Source organism: Saccopteryx bilineata, chromosome 6, assembly GCF_036850765.1.
Source record: "Saccopteryx bilineata isolate mSacBil1 chromosome 6, mSacBil1_pri_phased_curated, whole genome shotgun sequence".
In the NCBI taxonomy this organism is placed as follows: domain Eukaryota; kingdom Metazoa; phylum Chordata; class Mammalia; order Chiroptera; family Emballonuridae; genus Saccopteryx; species Saccopteryx bilineata.
Genome location: NC_089495.1, coordinates 183,206,369 through 183,212,714, shown reverse-complemented (window position 1 = coordinate 183,212,714; position 6,346 = coordinate 183,206,369). Strand labels below are relative to the sequence as shown.

At 46.5% G+C, this 6,346-nt stretch overlaps 1 pseudogene; it reads right to left on the bottom strand.

The window, feature by feature from the left end:
* Positions 1 to 3,617: 3,617 nt before the first annotated feature.
* Positions 3,618 to 4,839, bottom strand: LOC136307970 (prohibitin-2 pseudogene; annotated as a pseudogene).
* Positions 4,840 to 6,346: the final 1,507 nt, after the last annotated feature.

Below are 6,346 nucleotides of genomic sequence, written 5' to 3'. Positions count from 1 at the left end.
CACCCCATACACACACCCCCAAGGCACCTATGAGATGCAATCAATGCAATCAATATATATAAAATAACGTGTATTATTAATATGTGATAGTCAGCTAGTCAAGTTCAGTGCACACTGGGAGGCCAGGTGTTTTGATCCTCATTGAAAATGAAAAGTGTAAGAGGTGAAGATTCTATAACTGGCACCTAGAGAAAAATTCACACTGCTCACCATCCTGCTACAGCAGAGAGAGTATTTTCCAGCCAACCTTTTTTGTTGTTGGGTTTTGTTTTGTTTTGTTTTTTGGAGTACTGTGTGTCCTGAATGCTGACATCTTCCGGGACAGAAGTTAGGAGCTAACTGTTGCATCTTTTGGTCTCCCTCTTCCCCCTGCCCCCCATACGTATTAGAGACTTTCTGTATCCTTAAAAAATTCCATTGTCCCAGCTACCAACCTTTGGCCTTCATGCCTCTTTTCCTTCCCCATCCTCTCCATTACTCTCTGCTTTCTCGGACGTCAACAGTGACCTTCTAACTGCCAAATCCAATTGCCTGTTTAAGGTCTTTTTCTTCTCTAATGGTTCTGTAACATTCCATTAACTTTTCCCTCCTTTTTTTTAAAAAAGAAATTTATTGGTTGATTTTAGTGAGAGAAAGGAAGAGAGAGAAACATCAATTTGTTGTTCCACTTATTTATGCATTTATTGGTTGATTCTTTTATGTGCCCTGACCCACAACCTTGGTGTATGGGGATGACACTCTAACCAACTGAGCTACCCAGCCAAGGCCTTTGCCCTCCCTCTTGAAACTCTTTTCTGGTGATATCACTGAGTCTTGCTTACTGTCCTACACTTCCCCCATTTTCTTCTCAGTGATGTGTGAACTGCCCATGCTCACCTCTAAAAATATTAATTTTCTTTATCTCCTTAGTTCCCATCTTTCCACCTGCTCTCTCCTTCTCAAACCCCCTCTGAAGGTCAGCCATCTATCTACTCATGGTTCTCAAATTTCTCTCTGAACTTCTAGACACATTTCCAAGTGTCCCCCAGACAAACTCTCTGCCTACTATCCAAGAATCTCAATACATCTCCACTACTCATTATTCTCCTCCCACAAACTTGTTTCTTATCTGGGTTCTCTCATTCTGCCACAGGAAACTTTGACTGCTGGTCCTCAACCCCCGTGTCAGTCTGTTACCTTTGACCAACTGGAGCAGGAAAGTGTGTCTGAAGTCTTTTCTCCACATTCACTACCCCAGACTCTTATTCACTCTTCCTTGGGTTGTTGAAAAACTTCTCTCAGGCCTCTGACCTCAAGAATTATCTCCCAAAGCCATTATCATTATCTTCCTGAAACAAGGAACTGACCACCTCACATCCCTTTTGCAAAGCCTTCAGGGCATCCTTATCTACACAATAACCTGGTAAAAAGAAACAGAACATGGGCTGCTTCTTTTTTTCTGGACAAACTATTACTTTTTCTTGCTGGTGGACTGGAGTTGGTGTCAGGGAATGACCCTGGTTTCAACCTTGCCTGCAAGGTTGTAAGGCTTAAATGAGATCATTTATATAAAGTGCCCATTTGGTGCTTGAATATTTAAGTGTTCAATCAATGTCTTCATTTTATATAATTATTTTATCATTATCATCATCATCAGTTCAAAAAATACATGAAGACTTTCCTATTCGTTTCCTTTTCCTTTTATATCCTATTCACTTTCCTTTCCTATTATAGCTGATACAAACAGGTATCCCCCACCCCCAACTTCTCTGAACTAAATCAGCAGAATGTATTAAGGTCATTTTGTGACCTGGATAGTTTGATTGAAATTTCTGTCATTTCCAGGCTGTGTTATTTTTAAGAGGCAACTGTAGCTTGGGGCTCTTCCATCTTCATACAGTGCTTTTCTTTCTTTATTTCCAGTGTCTCTCTGGAGGCTAGAACTGAGGTCAGCAAATTTTTTTTTGTAAAGGCTCAGATAGTGAATATTTTAGGCTTTGTGGGCCAAGAGGCAAAATCGAGGACATTAAGTTGGTACTTATATAATTAGAGAAAACACATTTCCACAAATTTTTATTGATGAAATTCAAAATATACTAATAATTGAGTACATCCTTTTTTAAATTCAGGACCACTAATTTAAAAAAACGGAATTGGGAGGGGGATAAGATTTTGCTTAACTGGAGTTCAAAGTTAGTGTCTCCTATCACCAAGGTGATTGCAAATGTTCACCTGTAAAAACCATCCTCAGCTGGTACTAAAACAGGCTGTGGGCCAGTCTGCTGACCCCGGGTCTAAATCATAACACACCTCCCTTTAGGATGTCTCTTCAGGGAAATCTAAGACCAATATATATATATATACATATTTTTTAAATTTCTTTTTTGGGCCAATATAATTTTTAATAGACCTTTAATGACAGAAGAAAGCGAAATGATGTTCATCTCAATGTCATTCTGAGAAAGTGCTTGGAGCAGAGAGAAAGAGCTTCATCCATATGCCCTCTTTTGGTGTTGGGGGAAATGCTACTTTCTAAATAGAATGATATAATGCCTGGTCATTTGTGACTAGCTTCTTTCACTTAGCATTATGTTTTCAACATTCAACTATGCTGTAGCATGTATTAGTATTACATTCCTTTTTTTATTGTAGTGAAATATACATAACAAAAAATTCACCAATTCTTAAATTTTATTTATTGATTGATTTGAGAGAGAGAGAGAGAGAGAAACATCAATTTGTTGTTCCACTTATTTATGCATTCATTGGCTGACTCTTGTATGTGCCCTGACTGGGGATCGAACCCACAACTTCGGTGTACTAGGAGAATGATCCAACCAACTGAGCTACCCCCGGCCAGGGCCCATTTTAACCATTTCTTTTTCCATTTTGACCATTTCTAAGTGTACAATTCAGTGACATCTCCAATCCTCTCCCCCCCCCCCCAAATAACTTCAACTTCTCTATATATCCATTACCCCTACTTGCTTCCCATGTCTGGAGGCCATTTGTGAGAGGTGCGTTCCCTCCGCACCACCCGCCTTTCCCACACAGTCCCTCTGGACTGGAGATCCCTTTGAGATCTCCCTCCCTGCGCTCTCCTCCTTCTCGGCCTCTCAGTGCTGACAGCGCCTTTCTGAAAACTGTACCCCCTTCCCGCCCCAGTTCTTGCACCTCTCCTCTCTTCTCAGCTCCGCTTCAGTCTCTGTCTCTTCCTGTTCCTCTTTTCTTTACGCTTTGGCCATCTGGCTTCTGTCCCTGTTATCTCTGAAACCACCAAGGTAAATTAGCTTTGTGCACAATCCATGAGATCTTTTCTGTAGCATCTTACGGGAACTTTCTGGAGGCATTTGGCACAGTTGACACTGCATTTTCTCGGGAAAGATTCTCCTTCCTTGGCTTTGTGACTGCGTTTCCTACTGGTTCTACTTTTCTGATCTTATTTTTTCTGTCTCCTTCTCACACTCCTCTTCCTTCTGCCCCCTCCAAACACAGGTGTTGGGGGCAGAGGGAGTGTGGATGTGCCATTTTCCTTAAAAGCCCTTCAGGGGCTTTGCTATTCCTGCTGCCTGGTCCTCTCAAACCCTGGACTATTCTTACTCATTCTTTTTTATTTTATTTTTTCACTTTTTTTCAGCTTAAGTAATAAAAGTTTATTGAGAATTCCTGGGATGGTGGTTATCACCTCCCAACCTTGAGGGAGGAGCCAACACTATAGGAAATCACTGAGAAATCACACACTGTCCCAACAGCCCCAGCCAACACAGGGTGAAGAAAAGCCATCCCCCTAAAAATGGGTCAGTCTTCATTCATCTGATAAGGGCTGGGAGGACAGATGCAGAGGGGACCATCACATGATATGGGGGCGGGGTGGGGGTGTGCTGGACCCAAAGCTGGTTCCTCAAATACCAGGGCAGGAACAGATCCACGTCTCTGGGGGCCAAGTTCTTGGTCATCAGGCTCATTTCTTAGTCTTGATGAGGCTGTCACTTCCCCGGGTGAAACTTTCATCCCGTAGGTTCAGCACAAGGTTGTCAGCAGTGAGATAGATGCGATTCTGCGATGTGGCTATTGTCTTGGAGATGTTCTGGGCCGCCCGAATTTTTCGCAGCTTGATCTAGCCAGGGTTCTTGCTCAGTGCTTCTCCAAGCATCTTGGCGGCCTCGGCCTCCCCCTCGGCCTGCACGATCTTCTGCCGCTGTTCCTGCTTAGCTTTTTCCACCCAGAACTGGGCCCACTGGGCCTCCTGCTGTGCCACTTGTTTGGCTTCTACAGCCGCTGTGTACTCTCGGCTAAAGCTAAGTTCAGTGATGGCTACGTCATCCAGGATGAGGCCGAAGTCCTTGGCCCTCTCTGTCAGCTCCCTTCAGATCAACAGGGACACCTGGGCCTGCTGGGTGATAAGCTGTGAGGCGTTGAACTTGGCCACCACACTCTTGAGAACCTCTTTGGCAATGGCCGGCAACACTCGCTCCTCATAGTCTAGCCCTAGGCGCTGGTACATGCTGGGAAGCTCCGGGGCATTGGGTCGAGACAGCACTCGCAGGGAGATGTTCACCATCTGTAGGTCTTTGGAGCCTGTAGGGAAGGAAATTTTTCGAGGTCTGGCCCGAATGTCATAGATGATGGCATACTGGAACCAGGGGATCCTGAAGTGAAGACGGTCGGTGAGAATGGTGTCCTGCTGCACGCCACTGATCGGATTAAAGAAGATGGCTCTGTGCCTGCCTTCCACGGTGAACACGGACTCGCGGACCCCATAAGCCACCGTGCCGGCCCCCAGCAGCAGCTTCAACGTCGTGCCGGTGCCCCGGGCCCGGAGGGCAGCTGTCCCGCCAAGTCCTTCAAGTTCTGGGCCATGTCCGATCCTGGGGGCACCAAAGGTCAGGAGGGGGTGCCGGCCTGCCTCCACCCCACTCCAGTTTAGAAATAGCACCCTTCACACAAGGGTCCTTGGGTCAGGACTATTCTTACTCCTTCTTTAAGTCTTCCCTTGGCCTCTCCTGGAAACCTCGCCTGTTCCCCTGGGTTGGTGTGAGTGCATCCCGAGAACTTTCTAGCATTATGAAATTATATTGAAATTATATGTTTCTTGGCCCTGGCCGGTTGGCTCAGTGGTAGAGCATCGGCCTGGCATGTGGAAGTCCCGGGTTCGATTCCAGGCCAGGGCACACAGGAGAAGCGCCCATTTGCTTCTCCACCCCTCTCCCCTCCTTCCTCTCTGTCTCTCTCTTCTCCTCCCGCAGCGAGGCTCCATTGGAGCAAGGATGGCCCTGGCACTGGGGATGGCTCCTTGGCCTCTGCCCCAGGCGACACAGCGACGCCCTGGAGGGGCAGAGCATCGCCCTCTGGTGGGCAGAGCGTTGCCCCCTGGTGGGCGTGCCGGGTGGATCCCGGTCGGGCGCATGCGGGAGTCTGTCTGACTGTCTCTCCCCGTTTCCAGCTTCAGAAAGAAAGAAAAAAAAAAGAAGAAATTATGTTTCTTTCTATCTCTTTTTGTTGTTGTTTTTGTGTTTTGTTTTGTTTTTACAGAGACACAGAGAGAGTTAGAGAGAGGGATAGACAGGGACAGACAGACAGGAACGGAGATATGAGAAGCATCAATCATTAGTTTCTCACTGCGCATTGCGACACCTTAGTTGTTCATTGATTGCTTTCTCATATGTGCCTTGACTTCAGCAGACTGAGTAACCCCTTGCTCGAGCCACTGACCTTGGGTCCAAGCTGGTGAGCTTTTGCTCAAACCAGATGAACCCCCGCTCAAGCTGGTGACCTCGAACCTGGGTCCCCGGCATCCAAGTCCAATGCTCTATCCACTATGCCACCACCTAGTCAGGCTCTTTTTTTTTTAAAGAGAGGAGAAAGAAAGAGGAAGGTGAGGAGGGAGTGGGAAGCATCAACTCGTACTAGTTGCTTCTCGTATGTGCCTTGACCGGGCAAGCTCGGGATTTCAAACTGGCGACCTCAGCATTCGAGGTCAATGCTTTATCCACTGCACCACCACCAGTCAAGCTAAAATTATATATTTCTTTGTCTCACTAATTGTTAGCTCCTCCACGGCAGAGATCTTAATTGATGTGCTCTTCACATATTACCTGCCACATAGTAGATCAGGGGTCCCCAATCTATGGCCCGCGGGCCGCATGCGGCCCCCTGAGGCCATTTATCCGGCCCCCGCTGCACTTTTGGAAGGGACACCTCTTTCATTGGTGGAAAGTGAGAGTACTGTATGTGGCAGTGCCGCAAAATGTGGCGTCGCTCACGTACAGTACTATTTCCGGTGACGTGGGAGGCATGCGTCATGGCTCTGGAAGCGCATCGCATCACTTGTTATAGCTAGCAGTGACAAATATGGAACCGGACATTG